Genomic DNA, 11,040 nt, shown 5'->3' with positions numbered 1-11,040 from the left:
GTACCCTGATTATCTGATGAGTGTCCTGACTAACCTGCCTTCACATACAGTTATGGATACGGAGAACAGAATTCATCTGTTTGCCCTTTTCCAGATGATTTTACGTGGGTTTTGCAGCTCAGCAGTCCGGAGGCCAACATTTGTTTGGTAAATTTCTGTCTTTCTCTGGTCCAGGCCAGTTGATTCCACGACGAGGTTATATTCCCTGGACTGTGCTGATCAATTGATCGTGATGGTTTTCCAATCGTCAGAGGCCACAGTGTGTAAGATCCTTCTTTATTACCTGAGGGACTGATGGAGTGACCTTCGCCAGCCTTGAGGAAACCATGAGGAGTGGAGACTTTTCACACCATACACCCACAGCATAGATTAGTTAATAGGGAGAAATAAAAGTTTTATTCAGTGGCTCAGAAAATCTTGCTTTAAAAAGAGCGAGGGTGTAAATTGACGCTGAAAGCCGTTTTTATCGAGATCCTCTGAGAGTAAGAATAAATTTGATGTGACGGAGAAATGATGAGTGAATGATGGGCTGTGGCACTGACAGAGTAATTGGTCCCAGGCGCACCATTAAAGCAGCACACACTGAAGAATAACCCCCGACACACCGTTAAGATGGACTGCAATATTTGTGTTTCATATTCTGACCAGTCAAATAAAATTCTCCAAAGCTCTTATTTGATAAATGACACTTGGGGGAGGGGGGGGGGGGGGAGCTGAGCACCTCGTAAAATAAAGCAGAATCTTCTGTGCAGGGCCTGATGATGAGTCTCCACCTCTTCTTTGATTCTCCTCTGAGTGGTTCGGAGGAAGGGCAGGAGGTGAATTGATCGAGCAGAGTCGTGTTCGCAGGCAGCTGCCCGGCCATTCGATGGAAGTCAGGTGGGGACAGCTAGTCCGTCAGCGGGGACGCGTGAGATGGAAAGACATTACCCGGGTTGGGGGAGGGGAGAGATGGAGAGATGGAGGAAGAGAGGGAGAGAGCACAGATCTGTTGCTCAGCCGAGCTCTGACCTTCAGCAGACCTTCGGGAGACAATAATAACCCCACTGCCACACCTCCCTGCACTCCTTTAATGGTGTGTGCTTTTCTTCTCACCTCTGATTCACAAGTCCACAAGCGTTTATTTTTTAATCAGGGCTTAATCATGAATGTTTAAAAACGACTAAATCCCAGTTTCGGGATTTAAAGACCTTGAATCTAATTAGGTCTCCTGCAAATAACATTTATTTAATACCATTTTGAAATAGCAAATAATAATCATATTATAATGGTCATTATTTTTAGAAAATTAACCTAAATTAATTTCAAATCATGTATCATGTAATTCCTGAACGCCTCAGCGTGTGCAGGTGGTGGTTGTCAGCTTAGCAAATGGCTACATGACAATTAAAGATTAAGCACTAGATAATGCATAGATGATTTATTTTAATTCAAGCACTGTGGGAAGATTGTGGTCTTGACTAAATGTTAATTAATTCAAACTTGAAGAACACGACAGGATGTGTTAACGTTGACAACATTTCGTTTTTTTGTTGTCAAAACCAACAGATGGAACAGAAGGGAAGCTTAATTTAAACGTTACCACAGAACACGGCACCTTATGCTTTTCCCTCTAAATGTACAAACCAGAGCAGATTAGTTTTGTATAAACAGAATGAGACATTTGATGCCTGTGCTCGTCCCTTTCGGTGATACAGGTGTTGAGGATGGAGGGAGGGACCCATGGAGATCACAGAAAGACGACGGCGATGCTCATAAAGAATACACACACTCACTTCATCCCTCAAGTGCTTTCAAATCTTTTTTCAACCCAGCCTTGAAGAATTAATGACTAATTGAGGGCCTTGTAATTATGAATGCTCATACATAGTGAGCGGGGGCAGGGGATCCCAGGATGTGGCTCCAGCTGCTGAATCTGCTCTGACAGTTGAGTGTCTCTATTCAGACCCTGAGTGAAGAAGCAGAGGCGGAAGACCCCCACGTTCCGTGTTATTGCCGCGTGCTTGACAGGCGTTATCTCCCCTGAAAATACATGTGGCACCTCGGCTTTTGAAATGCAAATGTGAAAAACACTACAGGCGTGGCAAACATCAGCATGTTCCTCATATTAAATCTTGGAGGCTGGAGGACTGTCATCTGTATCCCACTGTGCTCAGCCCGGAGGAGCAGCCATTTGATCTAAATCAGTGGACAGCAATCACGACGAGTGCACGGGACTGGGACATGCAAGTGTACCCTGAAGTGTCCTTTTTTCAAATTGTCCTTCACTTGCATTTGACGACAAGGTGAGAGAGGGCTGGAGGAACAGGGAGCAACAGAAGGACGAGAAGAGAACACTGGGATGATGAGGTCACAGAAATATGAGTACACACACACACGACCACACACACACAAAGTTCTCCACAAATGAATTGATCTTTTGCGACAGAAGGAATACTCATTATGCTAAATGAAAACAATAATTACCTGCACAGTTTACTGCAACATTATTTGAACTCAAGTTACTTTTAATCATTCAATATTTTATGTGGAAAATGAATTTGCTCATGGCATTTTAATATGGATGCAGCTCTGCTCTTTCTTGCAGAAGCACATGCAATTATGGACCCGGACAATTAACAAGTCGAATCGGCAGAGGAAGCTTTGAATTCCTATTTTCCTGCTTTTCCATCTCCACGTGAACCGAGCTGCCAGTGTAATTCATAATGAATAATTCAAGTTGTGCGTGCATGTGCATGTGCACGTGTGATTGTGTGTATGTAAATGATAGAAGATGGTTATGATAATTGAATAAAGGTTGAGGGCCGTCATTGTGATTGCAACTGATGTGAGGGGAGGGACAATTGCTTGCACAACTTAACTCATATTCATCTGCTCATTATTGAAATCCAACCCCCTTTTTTGAAAACGAATATCTCAATCACGAACACACACAAACACACACACACACACACACACACACACACACACACACACACAGTGAATGCATTTATGCACTCTATGCCTAATAGCATTTTTGCATAAATGTTTGTGTGCACCTCCAATTCTCACAGCGGCTGACATATTCAGGTGCCGCAGAGGAGCTCAGGAGGCATCCTGAAGGATTGTGTCTCCAGCAGGTGTGTGTGACAGACAGGAAGTGAGTGTGTGCATTAGGGAAAAGGTTCCTTTTAATCGTGTCACATTGACCACAATCCATTTTTCAGATTTCTACTTCTGCCAAGGACTGTATTTCTTTGGTTCTTTTCTTTGTTTGTCAGCAGGATTACGCAGAAACTATTGAATGGATTTCCATGATACTTGCCGGGAGGATATAGGACATGGGCCAAGAGACTACTCATTAAACTTTAATGTGCATCTGAGCAAAGGCGGATCTGGGATTTTTTATAATTTTATTTGCACGTCTTTCTTTACGTTGAAAAAGAGACACACAAATTCCCAAGAAATAATGCATGGGGCTAAATTAAAATAACCAGAGGACTGATATCTATGGCGGGTGCAGTTTGGTGCTATTTGATTTTGTTTAAAGGGACAGAAGCGCCTTTGAGGAGGGGTGAGGAGGTACTGAGTGTCATTCTCATTTTGTTCGCTTGTTTGATGAGCTTCTATTATTTCCCTACAAATCGTTTGAGGTTTATATTTTAGGTCTCAGTCAACTGCAGCTGTGTAGCATTTTGAATTTGCTCTCACAGTCATTCTTCTCCATGGCAACACAAAGGCTCATGGGTATTGTATTAGGGTCCATCATGTGTGAAAGATATTGCTGAAGACATCTTGTATATTTTTGTTTGAGCAGCTGTAAATAATGTAGTGTTGGGTTTCAGTACTCTCAGTGTAAACATCATAGAGCTTCAGTAGGAACAAGCTGTTAAGAATTTAAACAGTGAGATAAAGTGAAATAATTTGGTTTAACACGTTTAAAGGGGAGACGGATGAAGCTTGTTCAGTAAACAACCAGAAAACAATCACAAATCTTTATTATTGCAAAAAAAAAAAGACACAAGACAGGTTATTGTCAGGATGAACAGACGTTAAGACAATATAGTGCAAGATAATATGTGTTTGTATAGACTGGGTAAGGCTGGTTTGCGTGTAAATACGTATGTGTGAGGGGAAAGTTAGAGAAAAGAAAAGGAAATAAACACCAAATAACAGAGTCCACAGAATAATTTTCTTCTATGTCGATATCCGTCACTTCACATCATCAGTTGCTGAATCTACATCAGAAGTAAGAAACTAATTTGAAATCTTTTCATGTTGCAAAGACCCTAACCTTTCCACCATGAGGAACCCACTGCTGTGGCAGCCTGAACCAATGTTCAGGCTGCCACTATTATCCACTATTGTTCTAAACCACATTAGCACCAGATCGATAACAACACAGGGTTGGTTTATGTTGCAGTCCACAGGCTACAGGTATGGGGGGGTTAAGCCAGTGGATGCAGAATGGGGGCAGGGGGACATCAAGCTGCTTCTCAGGGGACTGTTGACAAATCCCCAGATATCGATTGGTTGTAGGAGCTTCTGGACACAGATGTCCGAACTGATCTCCTCAAAGCTCTGGTGAAATGCTACAATCTGCAGGCAGAGGAGGAGACGGGGGGGGGGGGGGGGGGGGGGGTATTACATGGTTGTGACAGAGACGTATGGACTGAGAGGAGAAAGCACGTGTGTCTCTCTAACGGCCTTATTGCTACTGTACACAACAACGTGCAGCACTGGAAGACTGATTGCACCATGAGGGTTGCTGCAATTGGATTGTGTGCATGTGTGTGTGTGTGTGTGTGTGTGTGTGTGTTTGTGTTTGTGAGGGGAGCAGTGGGGTCCAAAAAAATGGAAAACCAGTACCAAAATGCTGGTCTGAGTGGCTGTTTGAGGGTTAAGACCTGGTTTTGGGATAGGGTGTGAGTTAGGGTTTAGGAACACATTACGTTTATGACAGAATATTGTAAGACAAGGGTGTGTGTGTGTCTGTATGTGTGTGTGTGTGTTTGTGTTTGTGTGTGTGTGTGTTTGTGGTGTCCATCTAGTCAGTGAGATATTTATCTGTTTGTACTGACATAATAAAAAAAAAAAAACGTGTCATTGTCAGCATTACTCATTAAAACAGTCAATCACCAGCCAGATGACCGGAATGCTCCCTTCCTCCTGGGTTCAATACACACACACACACACACACACACACACACAACATTGAACCTGAAAGATCATTTGTCAAGACTGTGTTGAGCGATGATCCTGTTGGAACTGCCAGATCAAAATGGAAGAAACCGTAAAGTTCACGAAGACTTATCGATGTTCGGTCCTCGTTGACATAACCCTTGAGTTGAAAATGACATCACTTCCTCTGCTTTAGGTGTAAAAATATTGATAACTATTCATAAGTCAAACAATATTTGTTTCCTTCTGAAGCAGCTATTGGTTTAGCCCCTAGTTTGTGATCATTACAAGACATGTAGCAGCTATAAGACATTAAGTTAATAAATGTATATCTTTTTTTTGGACATCGTAGAGACCAAAGAACTGATAACATAAAGACATTTCAGTCATACATCTCTCAGTTGCAGAAATATGACTCTATATCAATAATGCTGCTGTGTAACTGCCGCATTCTTAAAGAAAGAAATTGAAGCCGTTTCGAGAGAAATTTGAATGTCGGGGCTTCCGGACAATTGCTAGCTTCTCGGATATCTTCTCTCCATATCCGAGAAGCTAGTTCAGTGACAGTAAACATTTCTCTTTACTTCAGCTTTTAACTAGATCTTGCACTTGCCTGCACTCCTTTGCTTTTAGGATTTGTATCACATTCTTTTTCTCCTCTGTTTTTTATAAATTTGTATTTATTTGTAATTTTATCTCCTTTTTATTTTCCTTTTCTTTCAAATGTAATTTGAACATGTTCTTATGTTACTTAAAATCGGTTGTCTTATCTGAATTACATTTTAACATTTTATTCTGTATCTATATCATATGTAAAGCACTTTGAGCTGAAAGAGGCTTAATGAAAGGTCCTATACAAATAAAGTTTCATTAATGTTATAATTTTCTTATTGTATTTAAATCACACTCATTGTCCATCCTAGGAATATATGAACACACAACACTGCTGCATTGACGGGATCTGACCAATAGGTGGCACTGCTTTTCTTTCCTGTGCATTAGGAGCAATTTGGTGTTTTTTCACGTGTGTTTTTATGTGTTTGTGTGTGTGTGTGTGTGTTTCTTCATCCATACATTACCCAGCATGCAGACCAGTAGCTCCGTGCCTATGGCTGAGACAACAAAGGAAAAGCCATCGTAAAGATTCCGTGTAATGGCTGAAGCGATGGACAAAGGCCTGTCGGCTTCAAGGATTCATAATAAGACGGAGCCAGAAAAATGACATTTTTTTATTTTATTGGAAAAATTTAATTAAAATTTTTGTATAAAGTGATCGAAGCATATAGAGCATACCAATCAATAATAATACATGTTACTGTTGTACTTGCTGCCCTCTTAATATCATTATGTGCTGTGATCCAGTTAGTGTTACAGTCTTCATACTAATAGATCCCTCTGGTGAGCTCACTTCCATTTGATGGTCACCTATTGATCGTGCAATTAGCGGCCCAGCAGGGTCCACCCACTTCATGTCCAGTTGAGAGTAATGGTTATTGAGTGAGCTGTCAATGGTAGAGAAGGACATTGACCAGGAGAACATGGTGGTGGTGGTGGTGGTGTTGGTGCTGGTGAATGGGGGGGGGGGGGGTTGGGGCAGCAGAAGCAGCAGCAGCCTTCCTCTTCTTCACCTCACCTCCACAACAGCCTGCTGACTCGAGAAGACACAACCAGCGACCACGGTGACCTCCGCCTGTGGCCGCCGAGCCACCGCTCTCTCCACCTCAACCTCATGGAGCTTGGGAATGGGTCCCTGGGTTCCAGCGCAGAAGTAGGTCCGTCTCCCATTAGGCAGACGATCCTTCATCCTGGAGGGTGATGATGCAGTTGGAGAGCAATGCAATCATTTCACATGATTCAATCTGGGAGAACAACCACGGGATTAAAGAGGACCCTCAGGCCACTTCTGGTTTTCATAGAGTATGTTGCTGTTGTCAATAAAACAAGCTCTACAGCTTCTTATTCATGTGTTGGTGCTCAAAGCTACAGTCACAGGAAAAACCTTTGTTTATTTCAGGGCTGAACCTTGACCCAGGAGGATAAAAAACAGGAGGTGGTAATAAATGGACCTGGAAGAGAAAAATTGGAATGTAAAGTTGTTAATGGCGTCCATAAAAATCTCACAAATCTAATAGAGGTGTCACTGTTTAATACAGGATGACGGATCAGTAGGGTGAGTGCTTGTTTCACAGGATTTAGTCAAGCAGATGACGCAGTGGGGCCAGACTGTCCCGGGACTCCTGAGAGGCCGCGAGGGCAGCAGAATAATGGAGGTCAGGTTTGACAAGATGAAAGTGACCAAAGGTTATTTGAGGAAGAAGAAAAGTTAGTGCAGCGGAAGTGACGTCCCAATATCAAGCCAAGAGACGAGCAACTAGCACCCGAAGTAAAGAAACATATTCTGCTACAGGTTAGTCTGTATTTAGAGAATACAATTTCATTTAAACTGATCAAAATACATCCCTGATGTGGATTTAGTCTTTTTGTCTTAATATACGTAAAAATGGAACTTCAAGGTGAAAATGAGAAAAACTGTTAATTAAGAATTAGAATTAAAAGAAACTGCATTAACTGCAACACTGACATTATCAGCTCGATTCTGAAGCATTTGAATATGTTACCAGTCAAGTTGGAGATGATTTAAACTGTAAGGTACAAACCAATAAAGTTTGATGGTCCACTTTATTTTGTCAGATATTGATGGGATATAATTTTTCCTGTTGCTTCCTCCTGAGATTGGATCGGTGGCACAGTGACTGTCTCCTTACTGTCACACGAATCCCAGTTGGTTTACCGGTATGTGTAGTTTGCATGTTCTTCCCATGTGTTTTCCCTGCATGAGTTTTCTTTTGAGTACCAAAGAAATGCAGATTTGTTTTCGGGTTATTAGGGACTTTGAATTGTCCACTGGTGTGAATGGTTGCTTTTTACTAGTGAAGAGTTTAAAGTTGCATAACATGAAAACAGAAAAACTTCAAAAATATGACTTAAACTTTCATCGATGGATCTTTTAAACAAATTGTCTCTGGTCATCTGATGAATGTAAGTCCAATAGTCTTTCTCCTAACTTTGTGATTGGTCGGTAAAATAAATGAGATTGTCACATGGTTCAGTGACACAAGTCCCACTGTAGTCAAGGACAAATCTTCAAACAGACACAATTTACAACTAGTGAATACATCAGATAAAGAGAAAGACGTAAACATCTTTCTCTTTATCTGATTAAGTGGTGCGACAATAGTGACTCAACTTCGAATGACAATGTTTCTCTGTAACTGGAATTAAGAAAATAAGTAAGTAGGAAAAGTGAGATCAACTGATAAAATCACAATATGTTAATGTTTCTGACAGTAAACACACTACTCCAGCTTTCAGATGAATAGACAGTAAAAAGCTGGAACACATTGGATTGACATCAGTCTCCTCTATCCACAAAATGAAATAACAGGTCACGCCCATCTCCTCCGGCTGAACCATCTCCATCCTCTAGCTTCCCCCTCATCTGCCCGGGGGACAGCTGGACAAACACCAACCCAAATCTGCCTCATTCTCCACGACCCCTTAAGCCGAGCTCACCCCCACCAGCTACCCGTTTAGCCCCCCCCGCCTCCAGATGCTCCCTCCGTCGGGCCCTCCGTTCACCTCACCAGCCCAGCGACTGGACCTGATGCCCACCCAGGACTGTGGTCCCCCGGCAGGGCCGACATGTGAGGCTCAGGAATTCAAAGCAGTTAAGACCCGGAGCAAATACACAAGGGTCAGTTTCTTTAGACAAGACACTGCTGTGAGTCTTCTTTCTTTCTTTCTTTTTTTCTTTCATTCTTCCTTTTCCTCTTTCTTTACTTTCTTTTCCTTCTTCTTTCCATCTTTCATTCTTCTTTTCTTTTCCTTTCTTTTGTGCCTATCTTTCCTTGCCTTTCTGTCTGTCTTTTTTATTTCCTTTCTTCCTGTGTTTCTTCTTTCTTTCTTTCTTTCTTTCGCTCTTTAATTTTTTTCCTACTGGACTGAACCTTGTTTTTTTCCCACTCTTCTCCTCCTTCAATGTGTCTTCCTTCATCTCTTTCTCTCAGTCTCTGTTTCACACACACACACACAAACACACGCACACAAACGCACACATGCAAGCACACACACACACACACACACACACTGACAACAACACACACCTGATTTATCCCCCCGTGAGTGCACTCCTTAACCCTTACAAGGCTCAGGCGGCCAAGCTTATTCATACAATTAGCAGAGTACAGTTTTATGGTTTTTTTTATATCGTATATATCCTCTTATTCATACGTGTATATAAAAATAGCAAATTAACTAAATTATGTGGCGAAACACTCGTCAGTCACGTGTGCTGTTGCTTAGTCCACCAGTGTTACAAGTTACTTATACAGAAAAACCTCACACTATCACAATGTTACATTTTAACACAACTCTGTTAATCAAACACTAAAAAAGACTTTTTTTCATCATCAGGTGAAAGTTTTCCATTTTCAAGGAGAGAAAGTTCATTATAGAGAACAGAGAGACAGCAGCACCTGCTCTTTGAACACAGTGGTTATTGGATTGTAAAAGCGAATGTTGATTCTCATTAAAATTTCAAATGGCTGAAAGAAAAAATCCAATTCAATAAATATCAATTTTCAAGACAAAACAGCTTTCAACTTGAGGCAGTGATCCTTTGACCTTTTGTTGTTTTTCTGGAAAACTGATCAATGTGATAAAATCATCTTAGGGGACAAACATCAGACGGTGCAGATTGTTCTCAATGAGATTGAGTTAATTGAATGGTGGTGACGGGGCTGGTGGCTGTCACTTTTGAAAAACACAGGTCTTCATCATCACACGGATCACAACAATAAATATTTGGCCTTGTGTGAGTCATCCTCAGCTCGTCTCCTGTTAATCCTCCCACTTTACGCTCGGGGTGCACTTCTGCTCCCAGCATAGCAACTGCTGGAGTCACTCCAGTCCCCTCTGTGGCCACGCCCTGGGGTCTAATTAATACAACACACCGTGCATCCATATGGCTCAGTGTGATTAAACACATAGAGATAAAGAGACAGAGATGCGGGACAGGATGGGGTGGGGGTACGGGGGGGGGGGCGTTTACTCCATATTTCCTCCATTGATGAATCAGAAAACGTTGCTGTATTTGCTGTTTCCCATCAGCTGTGTTCTGGGCAATGAAACAGGAGTCTGAACTTGGCACAGAGCAGCGTGATTAGACCCAGAGAAATCAATACGTGAAATGTTTGAGTCAATCAAAGAGACAACGAGTACTATCGTTTTTTTTTTTCTCTCCATGTAATTCGGTATGAAACAATGCTTCCTCAAGGCCAGAGACAGTGTTGGAAGAAAGCCTCGATCCTCTGGTTGGAACAAAGCCCTGTTTGCAGACCACAATCCCCGAGAGGTTTCCTCACTGAGTATGGATTAGAGCTAGGTGAGTGCTGGGGGTAATGGAGAGGGACAGGCCCAGGGCAACAGGCACTGGAGACCAGGAGAAGGAGAGAAGAGAAACAAATAGGAAATGTGTGTTGACCAGAAATCTGAGGTGATAGAAAGCTTTCCTTTCTCTATTTCCATTGGAAATTGTAAATTACATATATATAAGTAGAAATGAAGGCACAGAATGAAAACAACCTACAGGAAAATATCCCACGTACAGACTCAATAAAATGATACATAGAATATTGAATAATTATCAAAAAATTGCAAGTATGGAACGGACTGCATGTAGAGATGGAGGGGAAGCCAACTCCCCAAAAGTGAAGCCAAACGCCTTGAATGCCCCCTGGTGGCTTAATGCAATATAGGTTGTAATCCTACCTCCTCCACGTTAGAGGATGGGACAAACTAAAAAGTTCAAAACACGTCTAA

Source organism: Platichthys flesus, chromosome 1 (genome assembly GCF_949316205.1).
Source record: "Platichthys flesus chromosome 1, fPlaFle2.1, whole genome shotgun sequence".
Classification (NCBI taxonomy): domain Eukaryota; kingdom Metazoa; phylum Chordata; class Actinopteri; order Pleuronectiformes; family Pleuronectidae; genus Platichthys; species Platichthys flesus.
Note: the sequence above shows the minus strand (reverse complement) of the source record.